Genomic DNA, 22,763 nt, shown 5'->3' with positions numbered 1-22,763 from the left:
AAATCGTTTTGGTATGTTTTTTCGTTCCGGAGTAATGTCGATTTAAAGTTTTCTTTTGTCCCTCCTTCTCCCCCCATGCGATGAAAAATTCTGAAAAAATTCAGGGAGGTACCCCCATGTATCCTCTAACTATATTCGTTTACAGAATAAATTTACCTCAATTACTCGCTGATGCAGAATTTTCCCCCTGAAAAACGCGTTTTTTGGCCCCCCTGCCTGAGGGGGGTGGGGTGGGGAGCGGGTTATGGGCCCAAAATTATTTTTTGGGGGTACTAAACATATCCTGTGAGTTTCATCAAAATCCGAGGTTAAGGGCATTTTGCCTATCTTATCCGGGGGTACCCTTTTAGGCCAAAAATGAGAAAAAAATCCAAATTTCACCAAATTGACCTGTAAAGCTGAAATTTAGGATTTACCCTATTTTCGACCTGCCAAATCGATTGAAAACGGTTTCAAGCCATTTTGAGCGGGTTTGGAGCCTCTAGTAGATTTTTGAGACTTGAAATTTCCATAAAATTTCATCAAATGAAGTTGGAAATTGGAAATTGAAAATTAACAATAGGTATCTTATTAGAATAAATGTAGGAAATTATTGGTCAGGAATGTTGAATGGGAGGGGGGATTGGGAACTTTTTGCTCTGAACCACAATTTTCTCAAGGCCCTTCAAAACGGATGACATTAGACAAATAATGATTTATCAATCGTAGTACAACTTTCAAAATTCATTGAAAAATTCAACTTTTCACGTTCTTTTTGAAAAAAATGACTTTGACATAGTGCAGCATGCCTCCACCGCTTATGGTGGTGCTTATAATTACAAACCCCTATGTTGAAAATATTGGTAACTTGTGAATCTATAAATAGTATCACGTCATTTGGGCAGTCCTGCTAAACCATGGCACACACCAAAGCACTATAGGACCTTATACAGAAGAAGATCTCGTGTCTATATTACAAAGCGATTTTCGCGCCAATGATAACTCAAAGCTGAAGGGAGAAAGAGTTGACTTCGAGTTATCAGAGTTCGAGGCATGGAAGTTCGTTTTTGATATATTTCAAGTTAGCGAAGTTTGAATTAGATGCAGTTTTTTTTTTTTTACCATGGAATGAAGTTGAAACACGTATTGTACCTGTGTATTTAAGTGAAACGTAGGGGAGAGGGAGGGTGTTCTGGACACTTTTCTTTGATTTGAAATTGCGAGCGATAGGAAACACCTATAAAGGTGGGGTTGGTCTTATTTGAAAGAGGATCTCAACGCGCACATTTTTACCTACTCAAAAAATTTTCAAGTTCCAAATTGAACAAACCACTGGACTTTTAAGAAAACACGTTTTGGGTGGATGTGTTGGACAAATGGGTGATGTTTTGGACACCATAGGTGGATGTTTCGGACAGGCTGAAAAATGATTTTTTTTTGAATGTTTATTTTTGGAAATCCCAAATTTTAATCCATTAAAAACCAATTGTATCTGTCCACAATTTCACACAATTTCAGTTGACTCGGATTGTTTTTAATAATCAGTGAGGCAAGTTAAAGAGTCGACTTTTTTATGCCATATTTTTCAGCCAGTGCTGGCCTGCTCGAATCGACATATTTTCAGGAGGCAACTTCAAATCGTTCTTGAGTAGCATTTTTATCATTCCAGACTCATTAAAAGTCTTTCCTGGATTTGTCGGATAAATCTGAGGCATTCTTACACCCAAACATAACAAATTAACACAAATTTATCGCAGTGTCCAAAACATCCCCACTATGCCATTTCTACTTAAACTGGCTGTGGGAAAAAAGTATCAGCTTTTCATGAAAAGGTGATTAGTGATTAAGTATTGACGAGAAGGAATCAGAGATTTCATTTTACTTGGACTCTTGACGAAATTCCTCACAGTTATTTTTCTGGAGCTCAAAATGTGAGACAAAATTTTTTTCCAAAAACAGCACTTCAAAACAAAAGCTGAAATATTTTTATCACATGAGTTAGTATCCAGTAAATGTTGTCAAATATCAGCTGTGGTACGACATTGCCACATAATAGTGAAAACCCCGTCAAAAAAATCAAACCAACTCATCAAACCAGCAACTGTCCAAAACATCGTCCCTCTCCCCTACATGTTTATGGACAGGAATGTACTTTAAGTAACTCCGATATATGTTTGTAAAAGAAGTTTGCATCTATGAGATTTGAATTTACAAGTTTTTTCAACAAGAAATTTGAATTATGGAGGCAAAACGTTGACAACGTTTGACTTACAGAGGTTTTTTCTATATTTTTCAAAAATTTCACTTCGAGTTATTGGAGGTTTTGGACTTTTTACTTTGAGGTGAAGAAGTGAATCTTACATTGAGTCTTATGGGGAGTTGAAGGGAAACAGACTTTGCTTTGAGTTACCGGAGTTTTTGAGTTAATGGAGTTTGAGTTATTGAGACTCCACTATAATACATTTTCATGTTGACAACATGTCGATGCAGCGGTGGCAGCCTTTGTATAGCGAGTGCAGCGAGCTGCTACACCCAGAAAGCAGTTCGCTACACCCAGAAAAACAGTTTGCTACACTCAGAAAAAAATCGTTACACCCATAAAAAAATTATTCTCAAATTTTACATTGTTATAACTCAAGTTTTCAGCAATAACTAGGTATTCGTTTTGTTCGTTTTTCGCTAGTTGGCTATCTGGGTACACAGACTCAATTTTTGTGGTAAAAGTTAATAAACAGTGAAAAATCTCTCTTTTTTGTTCTTTTTCAATCAGTTTAAGAACCTCAAAAATTGTTGCTACACCCAGAAAAAATCTACACTTTTTTCTTTCAACCAACCCCTGTTTCGCTACACCCAGGCGAAATCTAGGCTGCCACCGCTGTGTCGATGTTAATGTTGATGTGAAATTTGACATCAACAATTACATCCACAATATTAACATAATTTTCCAAAATTTGAGAAATCTTTGAAAATTTGGTCAATGTTGGTGTTGATGTAAGTATTTTTGGACAATTAACTTTCACATCAACATGACATCGACAACTCCAAATTAGGGAAAAGTGAATATTTTTATCAATGCTATTAAAAATTTGTTTTCCTCTTTAAACAAGATAATATTTTCAAATGTTTACCAAACTTTTAAACACTAGAACAGAAATTTCAATTCTGAAAAATTGGTTGACATAGTTGTAGATGCAAATTTCAAGCATCAAAATTAACATCTATAATATGTCAAGATGGTATGTCGAGGTATCAGAAATAATGAAAAAATTTCCGAAATTTTCATTAACCCGACTTCTTTATGGGCAGAAGATTCCTACTACCTAAATAACTAATTGTTCACTTTTCCATCATTATGTTGAAAAAAAACGTTGTTTATGCAAATGTCAACGTCGACATTTGTTGTAAGGGTATATTTACTTGTACCTAATTTTCTTATCCTACCTACCTTAGAGTAGGAGGATGAAGTATCAATACTAGTTTATTGCCATCTTTCTGCTGATCTACCTATCATGGAATGGTTAGTTTATTCATTTGCATACTATATTGAAAAATATGTATAACAATGTATGTTAATGACGTTTTGTAAATAGTGTAAATATACATAATAAGTAAATTTGAGTTTTATGTATTATGTACCTATCATGTAAATTAATGTGTATAGTGAGTTAGTTGAACTACACCCCTTCTGAGCTATCTAGGTATTAGGCAATTATTCCCGCCTATGGAATAATTCTAATCTTCACCCCCAGCGAAGTCATCATCGTCTCCTACCATATTTGTAGTTATGCTAAATTACACTATATCAACTTTTAATGACATATTTTCCCACAAGTTGATTTTTTTATATGTAAGTATGGAGAAGCCAAAAACGACATCTGCTTCGGGTCCATTTTGGCTATGGTCACCACCGTGAGTGAAATTTTGGCGATTTCTGTGTCTGACCAATCTTGAGTCTTGACTCAAGTCATTAAGTACCTACTTGAATTCTATCAGAATTATTTCAGTGTTTTTTTTTTTTTTTTTTTTTTTTTTTTTTGAAAGACCTTTTTTCAATATTGCCGGTATTTTGTACAGTGCGTTAGGACATGAATCTGAAAACCCATCAATTGCTAAAATCGTATTCCAGTCCATAGATGAAACTTCAACTATCCAAATCAGACAAAAAATCATTATTTAAAAAATGCGAGTGCTCGTTTGAAAATTTCCTCAGTATCTTGACCAAAAAAATGAAACCGATACTCGATATCCAATTCATGCAGATAATCACTGGCAGCATCTCTCGAAACCATGACCCATCAATGTACCTACCTATTGAAATGGATACGAAAGTGAACTTCTTACACACCAGAAAACTCGTATCAATAACATTTTTGATTTACGACTGGTACGAATTGTTCATAGGTATTCTGCAGTAGCTATATGACCTTTTCCTAGAAACTTTGTAAGACTATTTTGTACTACGGGACCATAAAACGGTAGTAATTATCCGTCTAATGGAAGCTGGCCACTGTAATCCTCTTATTTGACGCGGACGACCTGAATTCAAACGTGGATATCGAAATAATAATTATAATTCTAGGTTTTTTTCACCATCTCTGCATCTCTCGCAGTACTCCTGTGTCTATGTGTATGTAGTAATCCGAAGGGAGCTAACTCGTCACGCCATAACTAGCACGTTTTTTTTTAACCCGTTGAAAGATTTTAATTTCTCGTACGTTTTAAACGTTATTATATTATTTTTTCGTCGAAGAATTTTATTAGAAGATTCTTTTCACGCCGAAGAAAGAGATAGAGAGACACAGACGTAGGTACTCGTATAGTTATTCGACGTTCACGTATTAATCGCATTGACCCATTGTCGAATGAAAGTAGACGCGAGACATGGATTGAATTTTCTACTATGCTCAAGTATGTGCCGGCCGGCCATGGCTATTGCTGTATTGCCACCGAATATGGGTTTTGGCGATCGCCTTTACGACCAGCTGGGACCAGGTTACCTATACCCTACTGTAATGCGATTTGCGAGTCCGTCGAACGAACGTTTGCATTCTTTCGTCAAGCGACAACGTTGACAATTAAAAGTGATTAAATATTTTTGTCATTCCCTATGCAATGCTTCAGGTGACCGTAATGAGAGCGGTTTAAAAAAAAATCATTATTAAAGAAAGCAAAAGTTTCTCCTCTGGGTGACGACCATAGGCGCCTTACCGCACATTTATCCCAAGAACAATATGTTAGACCTAAATATTTGTCGAGCCACTGTTGCTGTTGAGTGTTGATGACTCTTGTGTCTTTCTGAAAGACCATACCAGAAGCGTGCGCCTACCTCTCGATACCATTCCGTCGGTATTAATACAGATCCGACTTCGACTTCAAAACGATTTGAACCTCGTCGCAGAGACAATCCGCATCGTCGAATTTTCGCGACAGTTGTCACGTTAATTACTCTCAGCTCAATATTGCGGTTTCTAAACGCGCGAAACGTTGCGACGATATAATAAAAATTAGTATAATATTGTCATCTGTTGATCGAAAGATGATATATACCAATGTTGTTGTGGCTGCCTCTCGTCATGTGCATCTTCGTCGACGACGATGCGGTGCACAACCAAATATAAAGATGAAATCGAAAAGAAAGTCATTTTTAGGAAAATTCGTCGGTGTGTTTGTTTTTTTGTTTGATTAATGATATAATAAAATATGATAATATTTTGATTGAACAATAAATACAAATACGTGCCCGTATATATATACACGAAAAAAAAAACACCACACCACAAGAGTTACAGTACTCTACACATTTCTACTGTATTGGCGCGCATTTGAAAGAGAAAGTAAGTGAAAATTTTTGCATAGAGTTGCAATATGGAATAGAGGAATTGAATGTAATTCGTCGGAACAAATCGATTTGATATCGTTGAATTAGTTAAAATGGAAATAATTTCCCGCACAGGATATTCTCCTCTGACTCCTCGACGACCTGACCCCGGGCATTTGTCGGCAAATAATGAAAATCCAATCCGCCATAATGCATAGATGAAAATAAAAAAACTGTTTTAGTACGCAATGGGTCCCGATCGAGATCCAACCACCGTATACGAAGCGGATAACTCTCGGAGTCTTCGTAGTCTCTGCGGTGTTTCTCGCGATGAGAAACTTTACTCTCGAGTCGTTGGTTGGATTGGATCACAGAGATCCAAATGTACCTATATCTATCGTCTTCAGTTTTTTCTAGGATGCTTAGTTCCCCCAGAAAATCAACTTTTACAAAACGATGAAAAATGCGAGAAAATTTTCAACCAAAACTTGGTTTTGTGGAAAAACCTGGATTGATGAAAACAGTAACTTTGTTTTACTCTTTCGTGGTGCAACTTTCAGTGTCAGTTTTTGTAAAATGAAAAAAATAATTGAATCTCGTTGATTTCGTATTATTTTTCAGACAAAAGAAGGATTAAAATACGAGTATGAGGCACGATTTTCAATAAAATTTCTCATTTTTTCAAAAGCTTTGTCCATGTTTTTTAAGAGTATTGCATAAAAATAAGAACCATAAAAATAATATACCTACCTACATTTTTTTTTTTTAGGAGAATAAGATGTTGAATTATAAAAATAAATTTTTAAATATTGAACGTCTCAAATTTGGAGAAGTTGGATATGATTTTATTTATTTATTTATTTATTTTATTGGGTGCCATATACAGCTACTATGGCTAGGGACACCTCATCATTACATTTGGCACAGTTATCTACATAAAAAAAGATAAATTCAGCAAAGTTTCAGTCAAACACCGGAGTGAAGAAGGAAGAGTGATGATTTTTGCTTTCCTTAGCTCGTGTTCTCGTGGTATATTTTTCCCAAAAAATGAAGGAAAGATGAAACATGATGTAAAAGTTGAATGAATTGAAATTCCTAGCTGGAAAATTGAACTTTTAATTTTTCAGTCCTTTTTTTCAACTTTTTTGCAGGACTTGTATTCGGTTACTTTTTCAAAATGTTGTTCACTCGAGTTACTTGAAAAATTTCAAAAATTTAATTTTTCCAAATCTTGACTTTGCTTTAAAAGTGGTCGATGGTCTAAGTATTCGCTTTTTTATCATTTTCTAGCTGGTTACACTGCCTTTTCAACGTTATGCTTCCCGCCAAAATTCCAAAAAAGTTCGGCTTTTGTCAAAATTTTAAAATAGTGTTGTTTCTAGCCAAAAATTGCTAAAAATTGTTGTTTATTTGCAGAAAATTCCTATCCCAGTTTTTTTTCCAAAAATTGCTCAAAGTCTCTATTTGAAACCAAAAATTGCCAAAAAGCCCTCCATTTTTCATAAAATTGTCGAAGCCTTATTTTTTGCTTACTTTTTCAAAAAGTCATTGTTTTACGAGAAAGTTGCAAAAAAAATGTTTTTCGACAAAAACTGCAAAAAAGTACCTATTTTATGCTAGTAAGTAAGTAGGTATATTCCAAATGAAAAATTTACGAAAATTCTTGCTTTATATTTTGCTAAAAAATTCAGATTTTTGTCTAAAAATTAAAAAAAAGTTTGCCTAAAATTGCTACAAAGTTATTATTTTCCTGCCAATAATTTCCAAAAAAGCTTTTCTTTCTGCTGATAGTTATTTTCAAATCGCATTTTTCCAAAAATTTCTAGAAATTCTCACTTTTATGTCAAAAGCTGTCAAAAATTTGCGAAATAGTCTTACTTTCCTGACAAAAATTTGGGAAAATACCATTTGTTTGATGAGCAATTGCCAAAATTTTCTGATTTTTTTCTAAAAGTGTCAAAGTCTCAGCTGAGTTTCATTATTAGGTTTTTATTTTTTCGTAATTTTTTTTTTTTTTTTTACATTTTCACTCAAAATGTTCTGGTTTTTCTAGTGACGATTGTTTTCTACATTAAAATATTATGCTCACATCTTACAACTTTTTTGATTACTTTTTAAAACTTTTTTCTTTTTTAATCTTAACTCAGAAATCAGCATTTTTCAAACTCTTTTACTTACTGAAATTTTGAATGACCTTGAAAATAATTTTCCAGTGGGAATTTCATTCCATTTTTTCTCTAGAAATGTGAATTTTTTGACTTGTTATGCTTAAAAAAAACTCGTGCATCTAGCTAAAAAACTTATTTTATTTTTCTAAAGCTGTACGGTGGTTTTATTATCTGATTTTTTTTTTAAATTAAAAAAAGATAAAATTTCTTTTTTTTTGGTAATTTCAAATTTGCGGATACCTACCTATGTATGTACTAGCCATGAAGAATAGGCAAGGGCTGTTAGTTTGAAATTTATTCACATTCATTTGAGCCAATTTGACCATTATTGAAGTCACCCCCACCCCCAAATTTGGTGGGAAAATGCAAATTGACCTCAAAACTTCTACCTGATTTCTATAGATGAACAGATGCGAGCATCGTATTGTTTGAAATTCTGCATCTCCTATGTCCAAATTTTTTTCAATCCTAATAATGAAGTACATACAATCATTCCATGGCCGATCTTCGTGAACAATAAATTTCAATTTGTTATTTTATCGGTACTCGTAGTATGTTTCGAAAATTTTACACCTTTCTTCGCGAGATAAAAAATATATAAAATTAGAGAACTCGTAATGTAGGACATGATGGTATTATTAATGAGATACTAAACGCTGCACCGTGGGCCGCAGCTGCGAGGCATGTACCTGTGTAGTGTGTACCTCTACCTATATATTGGTACTTTACTCGATGACTTCACGGCAATTATTCCGTTTTAGCGTGGCTATCGGAAGAAAAATTACCATATACTAATTCCGGCACATTCGCACGTCGAACTCTTCGAGTAGGTACCAGGAAATATTCAACGTGAAAAAATCACGATCGAGATAAATTCCCTATCACGTATATGCAATTTTTCTCCTTTAGGAGGGGTGATTAAAAAAAAAAAGGTTTCACTTATGAAGTCTTCAAGACCCCCTGAGGTTTTCGATTTGACGTCGCGAGACTGTCATCTGATTACTTCGCTTGTCGCGATAGAGTTTTGATAATTCGTCGAAGATACGAGTATGATGAAAAAATCGTATTGGTGGGTTCGGCTTGGAATGGTGAAAAATATCGCATACCTGTGAAAACTTCCTCAACATTGGTATGGCATGGCGGCGCGCCACAACCTATTCAAATAAGATACGCCAATTAACGTCTCTTCTTCGTCTGCTTTCCACAGATAATTAATGTTTAACGAGTGAAAATCATTTGCCATCGTAACGTGTTGTGTAGTTTGGTGTACAAGTGTATTGATTTTTATAATATTGATCATATGCATCAATATTATCTAGAGGGGGACTCGATGATAATATTACGCAAGATGAATCCCATAGACGTAGATTTCCTATTCTCGTATGTATATGGAAATGATAGGTAAATCCGAAGGTATTTTTAATCGTATTTTTTTTTTTTTTTTTTTTTTTTTTTCGTTAATAAAACCAATTGGAGAGAAGGAATGATGCGCGAGCTGTATCGCGATCGGTTCCGCGCGCAGTATAATTGTTAACAAAACAGGTACTTAACATGTGTGGGAACAAGTGAAGGTACACGATGGCCCAGTTTTGTGCCGAGTAATATTTGTATACAAACTGGTATACGACACCGATACCGCTACCATAAAGTATATTGCACTCGTCTCGATGTTCTCGTTTTTACATCATGCCGATTGCTTATAATTTTACTGACATTGTTGCTATACGTTGTTACTTTTTAATCCTCTCCTCTTCCTCTTCCTCTTCCTCTTCCTCACCCTGACGCGGAAGAAAACATGTAGTGAAAAGTTTGCTTGAAAATACACCAGCCATCGCGCAAGGTGTTCTTTTATGGAAGTTCTATTGGAATTTCAAATATGTCCATTAATATCGGATGACTTTCAGGAATCATATTAGAGATTTATATCGATTGATTTTTTTTCTTCACTTTATAACCTCTACTCTCTTCTCTGTACCTCTACCTAGGTATACGAGTATGTTGCAGATGGAGAAGGGTTGTCCAAGATACTTGAACTGATTACCATATCGACAAGTGTTCATCGTATTGTTCTTTTACTTGAGATTTAGCCCATTCTTGACCCGGGTGTCGTGGCAAGCGGTGAACTGGTGAACGCTGACCGAAATCATTTTACCTATAAATTAACATCTACGCGATGAGTAACGGGAAGAAGGTCGAGGCTCAAGTTGGACAAAATTATCCGTGTGATGTTTGCTTATTAACATCAGACAGCGAACTAGTTCGATAATGTCAATACAGTAATTATGGTGTAATGGCTGGATTTCTTGAACGTAACATTATTTTTAATTTTAAATAAGTTTGTGTGTTTGCCTTGTTTTTTGCTTTTTCAAAATAATTTTTTAGGTGAAGAAATTCCAAAACTTATTAGTGATCATCTCGAGGTTTTCCTCTCCGATACGAAAGGAACCGCAATATTTGGGAAGAACGTAGTCTGAACATTTCCCCCCTCTCCTATAACTATCATTTCAGCTGCTCAAATTGATTTTTCAATTTTTGGCGAATTTCAAATCTGAATTTCACTGTTTTGAGAATTCTTTTGATCGTTTGATTTTTTTTATATACTTAGATCAGTACTTGAATGTACCAATCAAATAAAGGTGGATAAACTCTTAAGAGAGGTCAAAAATGAACTATAATTATTCGATATTGAGCTGCTCAAATCAATTTTCACGCTTTCTGGAGAAATTTAAAAAATGTTGAAAAATCGAAAATTGCTCTGGAGGCTTCATAGTCGTTTAGAATGGTGAAGTTCGGGTGGGGGGGGGTAGTTTTATACAAAATACAACCATATGTGGACATCTCAAAGTATTCTAGCCAATAGAATATGTTTGATTTTTAAAAATCTTTTCCTGATAAACAATTTAATGCTTATGGAAAAAAAACTCAAAGTGTCCTCCTGCAAATCGCCTCAAATGTAGGCAAACTCGTAAAACGGGTTGAGAATAAGCCATACTCAATTCTTACCTGCCTAAATCAATTTTCGCTCGTTTTAGAGAAATTCAAAAATTCTGGAGAAATTGGAAATCGCGGTGGAGGTTTCAGAATGGCTCAAAGTGATGATATTTGGTTCGGGAGAGTTGATTCAGTTTAAGGACTAACTTAGATCATTTTTACTGAGTAAATATGTAGATTTTTTCTAAAAGCATAATCGTCAAAAATGGCTAATTTTTAATTTTCAAAATTTTTCCAAGAATCAAGATTTTGACCAATTTTAAGGAAGAAGTCAACTTTGAGTAAGTACTGATCCATTAAAAAATCCAGACCCTTTCGTCTCGTAGAAGATGAGAACTGTGTGGGTCTTTAAAGCAAAGGACGATTAAAAAGAAACTCAGTTTTTTACATTGAAAATCAAAGTTCTTCTGGTGTGAAAAATGCAAAAAAAAAATGGTTTTTAAAATTAAAAATTCGAGCTATTATTTCGAATAGCGAATCACTCCAATGTTGACTCATTGAGTGATGATTTTACTTGAAATTTTGTACTTGACTTCTTTTTTGCAACTTTTTTTTTTGAAAACAGAAAAATGAAATCTGAACACGTAAGTACATTTTTAGTGTTTTCCTGACATTTTTAATTGATTGACGTTTCATGCAATTTTCTTAAAATTTTGTAAGTTGAAATTTCCCTGAAATTTCATCTTTGAGTAATTTTGAAAAAAATGATTTCTGAGTATGTTTATGCGATTTTAACATGTTTTAACGACGTTTTATAAAATTTTTGTACATTTTGTCAAATTTTGATGAAATTTCAAATTTCATGAGTTTTTTTGTGATTTTTAACGATCTTAATATTTTTTTTAATTTTTATCATTTCAATAGTTGCTTGTAACTTCATTATTTATGCAATTGTTGCCAAGTTTTGCAAATTTTGTTGGAATTTCATCAGTTTTTTGGTACTTACATAATTTGAAATGCTTTTACTGTTCAACAGTTTTTAAAAATCATCCGCACTGCTAAAAAACGAGATCCAAAGCTTACACTGCAGCTAAGCAAGATTTTCGTAGATGAATAAGTGGACTATAGTTTCAAATTTTGACTTGAATCTGATGTTGTGAGGAACCCAGAATAAATAAAACACAGAAATTAAACTAAAATTTGCATTGGAGTCAACTGCCTCCGAAAAAATTGTGAACGATAAACCACGTTATATTTTTGAATTCTTTTGAAATACTTATTTCTTCTCAATGGACTTTCTGAAAAGAATGAAAAAATATGCTAAAAATTCGTATGCCGTTGAATGGTTCAAAAAAGGTAAAAAAAAAAATCAAATCAGAATGGGTCATTCCATGCCAAATCGGCGGATTTTTGCACGAGGGGTCTTCGAATTTTTTCAAAATCAGATCATTTGTAGAGGTCATCAAACGATGACGAATGACGCAAACCGGACATTTTTTCGATTTTTTTTGACGGAGCTGTGGCGCTTCAAAGTTCTCCAAAATGGCCGAAAATGGAAAATTTCAGTTGCAAATTGCTCCGGTTGTACGTGGTATAGAATTTTGAACTTTTTTTCAAATTGTAGTACTTTGAGAGGGTAATCGACGAGTGATGTCAAAATCAGTGTTGCCACTTTCAAAAACCTAAAAAAATCGATTTTAAAACTTATAATTTAAATATAACCACGATCTCGGCGAGTAAAAATTCTGAAAAAATTCTCAGTTTTAGTCCCTTTTATGTAGAATAACATATCAAAAAATTAGACTGGCATCTTTTTTCATTTTCGAGAAAAAAAAATTACAAGTTTTACAATTGCTGCAAAAGTACCATCCGAAACCTAAAAAATGAAAATTTTTGCATTTTTGAAATATTTTACCAATGTGTAGACGATAATGTGAAAAAAATCCCCCTCCCCCCATTTGTCAACGAATTGACATTTTTCGTGCTATAAATTTTTATTTCAAGAGTGAAATTAATGCATTTTTCGTCAATTTGTCGACAAATTGGGGGGAGGGGGATTTTTTTCACATTATCGTCTACACATTGGTAAAATATTTCAAAAATGCAAAAATTTTCATTTTTTAGGTTTCGGATGGTACTTTTGCAGCAATTGTAAAACTTGTAATTTTTTTTTCTCGAAAATGAAAAAAGATGCCAGTCTAATTTTTTGATATGTTATTCTACATAAAAGGGACTAAAACTGAGAATTTTTTCAGAATTTTTACTCGCCGAGATCGTGGTTATATTTAAATTATAAGTTTTAAAATCGATTTTTTTAGGTTTTTGAAAGTGGCAACACTGATTTTGACATCACTCGTCGATTACCCTCTCAAAGTACTACAATTTGAAAAAAAGTTCAAAATTCTATACCACGTACAACCGGAGCAATTTGCAACTGAAATTTTCCATTTTCGGCCATTTTGGAAAACTTTGAAGCGCCACGGCTCCGTCAAAAAAAATCGAAAAAATGTCCGGTTTGCGTCATTCGTCATCGTTTGATGACCTCTACAAATGATCTGATTTTGAAAAAAATCGAAGACCCCTCGTGCAAAAATCCGCCGATTTGGCATGGAATGACCCAATGGAATTTTCAGTTTCAAAATATTGAAGAAAAAATTATATTGCTTTGTCAATTTTCATGATATTTTAAAAATATAATCCCCCAGGTGAATAATAGAATTTAAAAAATTTGTAAAGCTGTCACAAATGGCACAATTCATCATTCTCTTTCTTCTTTTAGACTGATCGACGGAAACAAATTTCATTTTCTGCTGTTTGGTTGTTCAATGCATTTTTTGAGGAATTTTGTTTTGCGAGAATTTTTCTATTTCACTTTGGAAGAAGTTCATAGAAATTGAAAATTACGTAATAACCGTGCGAAAAAACCAGAATTGATAGTGAGTGATGATTGATGATTGATTTAATTTTTTTTTGTTTTGACTTGATTTGCAAATTCTTGACATTTTGATCAAACTTTCAATTTTCAATTTTTCTTGTTGGAAAGTCATCTTTTCTGAAGTTACAATCCAAAGAGTACCAGTAGATAGATAAGAATATGGATGGAAAAAATTCAATAATACATAAATTACTGAGGTATTAGGTAAATGTTACACTTGGAGGACAATTTTCAGAATTAAATCATTTAAAAGCCTAAAAACCATATTCAACATTTCCAGCATGTCCAAGAAATATAAAAGACGTTGACTTTAATCTTTTCCATAGACTAATATACATAGGTAGGTAATCCATTAGTTCATCTTCAACATTCATCTCTGTTTGTAACTAAGAACACTTCCTAAAGTTAAAAACCGTGCATCATGTTGAAAATATTATACTTAGCTCGGTAACCCATTGACGCATCCGTTAATCTGTAAATCTAGGTACGAGGTACATAACTCGAAGGACCAGTAAAACAAGTTAAATTTTTACTACTGACCACATGTGAAATTACTAACGAGACGTGATTATATTATTTATTAACACTGTATGCATCTCTGTCCTCTACCTATGTATTTTTCCTCATAGTGGTATGTAATGCCAAACGATACCTCGAAAAAAAAATCTATTTCAAGATGAGTACCTACTACCTACTTGGTAGAAGCTATTCGATCATCGATAACAATTGACGATTCGTTACTTTTTACCGCATAAAAAATTACTTATTTTGCTACATTTTGCAAGCATGTACATTCTAGTTGACCACATCAATACATATGCATTTTGCTATACTCTTGCAAACCTCGCTGGTCTCTTTTCATTCATCTCATCACACTGTATAGTGTATATTGTGGTCGCGCGTCTCAAACATGCTCTTTGCAGCCTCCCATCATAGGTACGCTCATATACTTATAGTAAGTACCTATATTGTAAACGGTACTCGATAAAAATTAATTCATACTTGTTTCATCGCAATTTCATAGCAGTTTACAGTTAACAACAGATAGTACAATTCTTATAAGACGTGAAATTATTTAACGCATTACAGGTACACTGGTACAGGTAGGTATATACTCGTATAGCCATCTGCTTCTTTTGCGCATATTTTCCATATATTTTTCTCGCTCGCTCGTTTGCGCTTCGTCAACACGTATCGGAAAACCGTGACTCTTCTGATGTCACAAGAGTCCATTGTATGTGTCATTGGGAAGGAAATTTCCTGTCTGCTGCCCTACCTAGTATGTATACTTCTACTACCTGTACCTAGTCTTTAAAATTATGCGATCGTTCGTTTGGGTATGATCCATGTAAATGGTTCGGAACGTCGTGTCTCGTCTCGTCTCGTCGAGTTTGTCCGACTCGTAACCATTTTTTTTTTAGCAGAATTTTTCTAATGTAAGTCAAAATGAGTAGGTACCTAAAAAATGTAATTGTCGTGGAAGAAGGACTAGGTTTATTTCAAGATGTATTGAAGTAATGCAATTTTTTTTATCATGGAACCAAAAATTGGGGCATTTATCTGTCATACATCTCTCGTCCTGCTCGAAATAAAATTCAGATGTCGAAGAAAGAAGATAAACCATTTATAAGCTCATTCGAGTATAGGTACCTCATTTTTGTGTTACCAAAAAATTCCAATCATCAAACCTACGCAACGAATAATTGCATTCTTCTTGGGTAAATGAATTCCGATTCAACTTTTGAAGATGAACTAGAAAATTTCTTTACTAAAGTTATTGTTTCCCTTCAAAAATTGAACCGAAATTAATGTTAAAAAATTACAGTTGGTCTTTTTTTTGTTGAAAATTTGGAGCTTTTTGAATTAGGTACCTTTTCATTTCTGTAACTTTCCACTGTCTGAAGCTCCTTCAATTACAGAGGTGAGCTTTTCTAATAGAGGATCTTTTTTTCTCGTCTTCAAAAATGATATCAGGTTTCGTGCCTGAAATTTTAATTTTTGGTTAGGTACCATTGTTAAAGTTTCGTTTGAAATTCTCCCATTCCAACTGCATTTCTGCTTTGCTTTTTTATTCATTAAAAAAATACAGGTTTTTTATTCGATTTAGGTTTTTTGGGAGGGGAGGGGGAGGGGGTTTTAATGCAAATAAACTCTAGAATGTGAAGACTTTTTTTTGGCAATGACTATTGAAAACCCGTGTTAAGCTCGTGGAGGGGGAGGGGTGGGACATTATCTACTGTTTGAAAAATGTTGTTCATTTTCTATTTAAAACTGTGCTTTATGGTACTTGTATTAATTCTTGTTTTACCTGAGGATTTTTCAATTTCGCTATCTCATTTTTTTTACGTTTTTCTATAGTTTTTTGAACCAAAGTCTTGGAGGGAATTCCATTTATTCGTATTTTTAAACCAGTTTTCATTTTTTATTATTTTCTTTCGAGAAAATTTGGGAGGGGGGAAAGTTTGATTTCTGATCTTTTTTTGAAATTAACGAAGAAATGAAAAAATTGAATAGGTAACTCATTTTAATATCGTTGAAAAAAAAAGAAATGTAAAATTGAAATTTTTTATGTATAAGTAGGTTCTTGAAAATATTGAAATGAAAATTGAATGATTGTTGCATTTCAATCTATTTGTCAAAATTTGGCAAGTAAATGAGATGATGATGCAAATTTTTCACCAATAAGGAAACCTTTGTGTCGCATCTACTCCACGTGTGCTGAAATTTGGCTCACTGAAAGAGCATCTTTCCCATCTGAAAACCAAATTTTGAACTGCTGAAGTTATTTTCTCGATTTTTGGTGAATTTCTAAATGGTAAGTCGTGCAGGAAGATACATTTTTTACAACAAAAAAAAGTAAAGCTTGAGATGAAAATCCGAAAATTGATTTCTGTAGGTACATAGAGTACTTACTGAAGTTGAACTGTAAAATTAATTACAACCCCTTTTCAATTGATCTGGAGTCTCCAGCAAAAGATGAATTTTCTCTAGCAATTTCAAATTGCTCTAGAATGCTCTGTAATCAACTTCAAAGGCTGATAATGGTGTCTCAGTTTGATGCACCATAAAAGAACAAAAAATGTTTACGAATTTTAGGGGCTTCAGGTGGTGATGAATTGTTCGATAGTAAGTGGTAGGGAAGGCGTATGGAAGGAAAGAAAAATTAGAGAAACTTATACTTGTGGTTTGATTTTTTTTCAAATAATACAGGGTGCGGCATCTTCAAGTTATCATTTTGGTAACACTGCTGTGGTCTCTTTCATGTGTCCGAGAAAAAAAATGAATACATGGTTGGAAAGAGGATAAAATGCCATTTTAAAAAAGTTCATTTGATTTTAAAAATTACATCTGCACAATGTATACCAGTACCTTTTACAAAAGTTGTGGTTTTTCAACACTTTCAAACATTCTCCAAAATTGGTTTGTCTATTGCGGCACATTCAGCACAAATTCTTTCCTTCAAATCTTCCAAATCATGAACTTTGGTTAAATATACTTTTTTCTTAAGATGTCACCATAGAAAAAAGCCACAGGCATTGCGAGATCCGGTGACCTCAGTGGCCAAGGAATGGAGCCGTTTTTTGAGATGATTCGGTTCCCAAACATCTTCTCCAAAAGTTGAATTGTCCTTGATCCTTGAACGAGTGCGCGGTGGCCCCATCTGTTCTTCATAGAAAACGAATATTGTCTACTTCTTATTTTCAACCAGATGTGGCCACCGCACACCCCTGTTCAAAGATCAAGGACAATTCAACTTTTGGAGAAGATGTTTGGGAACAGAATCATCTCAAAAAACGGCTCCATTCCTTGGCCACTGAGGTCACCGGATCTCGCAATGCCTGTGGCTTTTTTCTATGGTGACATCTTAAGAAAAAAAGTATATTTAATCAAAGTTCATGATTTGGAAGATTTGAAGGAAAGAATTTGTGCTGAATGTGCTGCAATTGACAAACCAATTTTGGAGAATGTTTGAAAGTGTTGAAAACGACAACTTTTGTAAAAGGTACTGGTAAACATTGTGCAGATGTAATTTTTAAAATCAAATGAACTTTTTTAAAATGGCATTTTATCCTCTTTCCAACCATGTATTCATTTTTTCTCTCGGACACGCGGAAGAGACCACAGCAGTGTTACCAAAATGATAACTTGAAGATGCCGCACCCTGTAATTATGAATCTGGAAACGTCGAACAAAAAATTCAAAAACTGAATTTTGTGCAATGTGCTTCTTTTTGTTCAGTTTCTACGTTAAAAACATTAATTTTTTATACTTAAGGTAAGCAAAAAAAAAAAATGAAATCATCGATTTTTCCAAGTTTGTGGTGCTGAAGTAGATTTTTTGTTTTTTGACAGATTTTTGAAGATTTTAAAATTGATTCATTAAAAATGTTGTTTTCCTGCTGAATGATTTCAAAAAACATTCCAGCTGTTTTGAAGTCCCCAGCGAATATTCATATTATTTTTCCAGTAATGAATGGATTTTTTGCCCAAATCGTCACGTCGTTGCAAAAAAAAAAAAAATAAGTAAAATAATGAAATCTGACCGGCTTCCCTTTTGAATTGACTTTTATCAAAACATCACAATTATTGAAAAAACTCATTTAAAAAAAATTAAAGTTCATGAAAAAAGTGTAGTTTTTTTAAGAAGAATCCCAAATTGCTGAAGAAAGTTCAGCTTTTGCGAAAGCTCTAAATTTATTCGAAAGTGGTCCCAGTCCATTCACAGAGGTAGATTTTAGTGCAGAAGTTGAATCTCAAAAACTACTCTTTCTGTAAAAATGAATATGCCAAAGACTCATTTCCACTCAGTGAGCCAATTTTTGAAGAAGATTCATCTCCCATTTAAAACTGAATCACCGGTTAAATTTTACGAATCTATTTCAATTTCAATAGGTACCAATTTTAATTTGATTAAAAACAAATTCACCTAATCGAAATAAATTCCCGAATGACACAGGTTTTAGAACTCTGAAAAGCGAAATTTTTGAAAAAAATATGTACATTTTTATAGTAGGATGTTTCCAAATCCAAATATTTAATGGTTTTATTTTCTAAAAAAGAGTTCGAATTATGAACTTATAATTTGGCAGTTGAATTTATTTCAATTTTTTATCTACTTACTGGTTTAAAAAAAGAAGAAATGAATCCAGAACTATTAGAAGAAAATTTCTTGGATTCTCTATCTTTTAAAATTCTCAAAATGAAAGGAAAAAAAACGAGATAGGTACTTTATCATCACGAATTAGTAGGTACCCGAGCATTAACATCCTTTAATACCCCTTAAGTCGAGTCGATGGCTTCATAATATCTATGACCTTGCCATTTACCAAGGTGTTATGTTCCTCCAAAGTACATACATGTATACTTTGATACGAGTATCTCAAGTAAAAATGTATAATTTGCCATGTGTATAGCTGTTCGCCATGCAACTTATAATTCGCGTGTATCATCTATCTCCATCCGAGTATATCGACCCAAACAACTTTTATCTACACCGGAGAGTGGAGATGAATAATTCCATTATGGTAAAATACGACGAGTATTTGGAAAGGAAAAAAATGTGGTCTTGCGGTCATTTGGCAACAATATAGCGAAGAATTGTCGTATCTCGATGCAAATATTTTCTCTTCATTTAGATCGAAAAGCGAAACCGACGACCAGAGGTGAAAAAAGAATTCCTCGAGGTGTTTAAAAATGTAACTTATTTTTCTTCAATGGACACTGGGCAATAAAAGGAAAGTACCTACATCGCTTTCAGAATTCCACTCACCTATCTCAAGGACTTGTGCTTTACACACGAGACATTTTTCCATTGAAAAGTGCCAGTGGTAAATAACGTTGAAAGTTTTAGGTAGAAGTGATGATAATATAATGGCCTTGAGAGATATAAATAAGTAGGTATCTCTACCCCTTTTAAAATTCGTCTCGTCGAACTTATCTTAATTTAAGGATAAAAAATTTATTTTTGATGGGTCACGAATAGCTTCTGTGCCTATCTCTGACCAATAAGAGGACATTACGACGGTGACCTTGACTCGTAGCGTTGTATCGTCTTCTTCGAGGGCACCGTACGATATCCATACAAGTTCAAGGATTTCTCGCTTCGGCAAACTATTCGATTTTTTTTTCATCATCAAATTGTTGATGGTACAATATACCTAGGTCTAGGTACACTTATGCTCGTATAGTAATTTCGGACCAAAGATCCGGTTTATTTTGTTACCCTAATCGTGAGGATTTTTCAAGGTCAGAGGTGTAGACGAGACCTATGCTAATGGCTCATTAAAAAGGGGTATGTGATAACACGATTCAGATAGGTACTTTGAATTTTGAAAAATTACCCTAGGAGTGGTTCTCTATTATGATAATCTGACTACGAATTAGGATCTAGAAGGGTAAATTATTGAAATGGTCGAAGAAATGATACGAGAGCAAACGAGACGATGATTAACTGGTTCGATGGATGGTAAATATCTAAAGATATCTTTCAACTGCAGTCTATCTCTCTACCCTTTTTTGAGTCGATATTGATCTAATTGAACAGAAATAGAACGAGCTTGATGAACGTGTAATTCAAACACGTTTCTTGAATCCGGTCGCCGTGTCGCTATTTATACTCTCTGTAGATATGATTTTACTTTGAATATTTCATTAAAGGTTGACCAGTCTGTACGTATTTCAGAGTGAAATCCACTACGAATGTGGCACTCTTTGAGTGGAGCCAGTGAAAATTGAACCAAAAACATCAGATTGATATGGTAGATAATTTATAGATTTGTATTCTAGGTAATGTCATTGAATTGGCGAGACTTCATGCCAAATAAAAATTTTTATATCGTGTTAATAATCACAGTAACTTTCACTGCACATGGTATACAAAATTTTATTCTCATGGTTTATTATTTCAAAAAACCAAGTAGGTATAAGTGGATGGGTCGTAAATCAGATTCGTCGAGACTACCTATCCTTAATGTGAGAAATGCCTATTCGGTATTATCGTAACAATAATACCGAATCAACCAATCAGATCGAAGGATTCATTATAAACAAGGGTTGAAAAAAGTTTTCTTATCATTTGTTATGTTTGTGAAGTCTTCGAACTTTGTAGATAGGCAACTAAACAAACCGATTTTCCGATTAGATAAAGATTTGCAAACTTGATCAGATATAAAACTTGTTGGATTCCAAAACCAAACATTTGGCGTAATTTGATCGAATTGATAAGCTTCGAAATGCACCTAGATTTCGGTCAAGGCCTTCAGAAAGTATGAGGAAATCCACATACTCGATCCCATACCTGATAAACCTATATTTACTACCGATTTATCGAGTAAATCAGGAAATGAAACACTTACCAAAAAACTAACTCGAATTCCTGTGGCAATTTTCCAAACTTGAACGTGTAATCCGCGGAAAAGAATCCAGCTGCGCACTTACACAAGTATCATTCTTCACATACACTAAATTCTTTGTAAAAAATAAATGGAAAAAACTTATATTTTAATATAATTCCAATCGTACAATCACCACATATTCGTAAAAGATCACATCACTAATGCGGTTCGCGATATTTTAAACCAGATAAAAACAAATAATAATTACAAACAAACCGAATGGAAAAATTCGAAAATTACAAACAATAATATAGTCGCGAAATATTAGCTATTTATGCACGCGATGAAGACGAACGCGCGAAGCAATAACGACGCCGAAGAAATTACTGAGATGAGGATGATACACGATGTACGTGAACTGAGCGAAAGCTCCAGAACGAGACTTGTTCATTAGTGAACGTGCTCGTGCCCTACTGACTCAGTCTCGAATTCAAACAGAATCATTGACAGAAGTGGTAATTGGTAATGCCAAGGTAGGGGCATATGAAATCCATCGCTTACCTCGACGTACGTACCTTGTGCCTGTGTGCCTGTGCCGATGGAAGACGGTGTCGATGTGTGAGTGTATCAAGATGAGTATCATACCTACGGAGCTATAGAGGTACAGGTAGAGGTACTGGGTACTGTACGTGTGTTGTGTGTAGTGTATCCCAGACCTATTAGACAATTCATTCATTTCTTCATAACGGGATTCCATTGAGTGCTTATCAAATACCTTACCTTGGACTATTCGGTGTACACAGCATAGGCGCGATGGTAGCGAGCAATCCGCGTCTCAAGTTCATGGCGATGTTTGGGATACGAGTACGTCTAGGTGAGGGCCAAGGTTTAAAGTTTCAATAGGTTCGTGAACATTGAGTTGGGTGACTGATCAAAGGAAAGTTTTGGAAAATTCCGGTATGAGATGCTGCAGATAAGATGATTGAGAAATTTCTCGTACTTTACCCTTATCTTCCTTTTTTAGTTCGGTAGCATAACTCAATTCATGGCTCTGGAAAAATTTTAAATTTTTATGGTACTTATTTTGAGCAAAAAAGGTACCGATAATTGGATTAAAAAAAAAAAATTTACGCTGCATTCTAGCCAAATAACTTGGAAGAAAATTTCTATCAGGGTAATTCTGAGACTAAAATTGTTATTGCCTCAATTTTTTGCTAAAATTTTGCTCTTGAGCCATAACGTTTTTATCACTTGAAAAAAATTTGTTGAACAGTTGTTCAAGGTAAAAATTAAAGAAACTGGCTTTTTGAAAAGGATTTACATATGAAAAATATTCAATAGACGATCGAGGTGTTACCTGATAGTTCTCTCCTCCCTTCTCCTCTCCTTTCCTCTCTCAACCTCACTTTCCCCATGCAGCCTATGCATAATTTGATTTTTGAATCAGCAGAAAAGATCCTTATCAATATTATGCATTAGTGCAGGGGTTTCGGATAAAAGAAGCCAAAATTCCCAAAAATAATTCGCGGAAAGAGGAAGTTTTGAATAGGTATCTACACAGTTGTATACGTATTTTTTTTCTTTTTTTCAATATTATTT

The 22,763-nt window shown here is 34.1% G+C and overlaps 1 protein-coding gene across 1 annotated transcript in view; it reads right to left on the bottom strand.

Annotated features, from left to right (window-relative positions):
• The window catches only part of LOC135835729 (serine protease filzig-like), a 57,546-nt gene extending 35,877 nt beyond the window's left edge, over positions 1-21,669 (bottom strand). Inside the window, exon 1 of the mRNA XM_065350124.1 lies at positions 21,186-21,669. The gene's annotated coding sequence lies outside the window, so the exon portion shown is untranslated. The remainder of the gene's footprint in view (positions 1-21,185) is intronic.
• Positions 21,670-22,763: the final 1,094 nt, after the last annotated feature.

This window comes from Planococcus citri, chromosome 2 (assembly GCF_950023065.1).
Source record: "Planococcus citri chromosome 2, ihPlaCitr1.1, whole genome shotgun sequence".
NCBI lineage: Eukaryota > Metazoa > Arthropoda > Insecta > Hemiptera > Pseudococcidae > Planococcus > Planococcus citri.
This window is presented reverse-complemented; position numbering and strand designations above follow the sequence as displayed.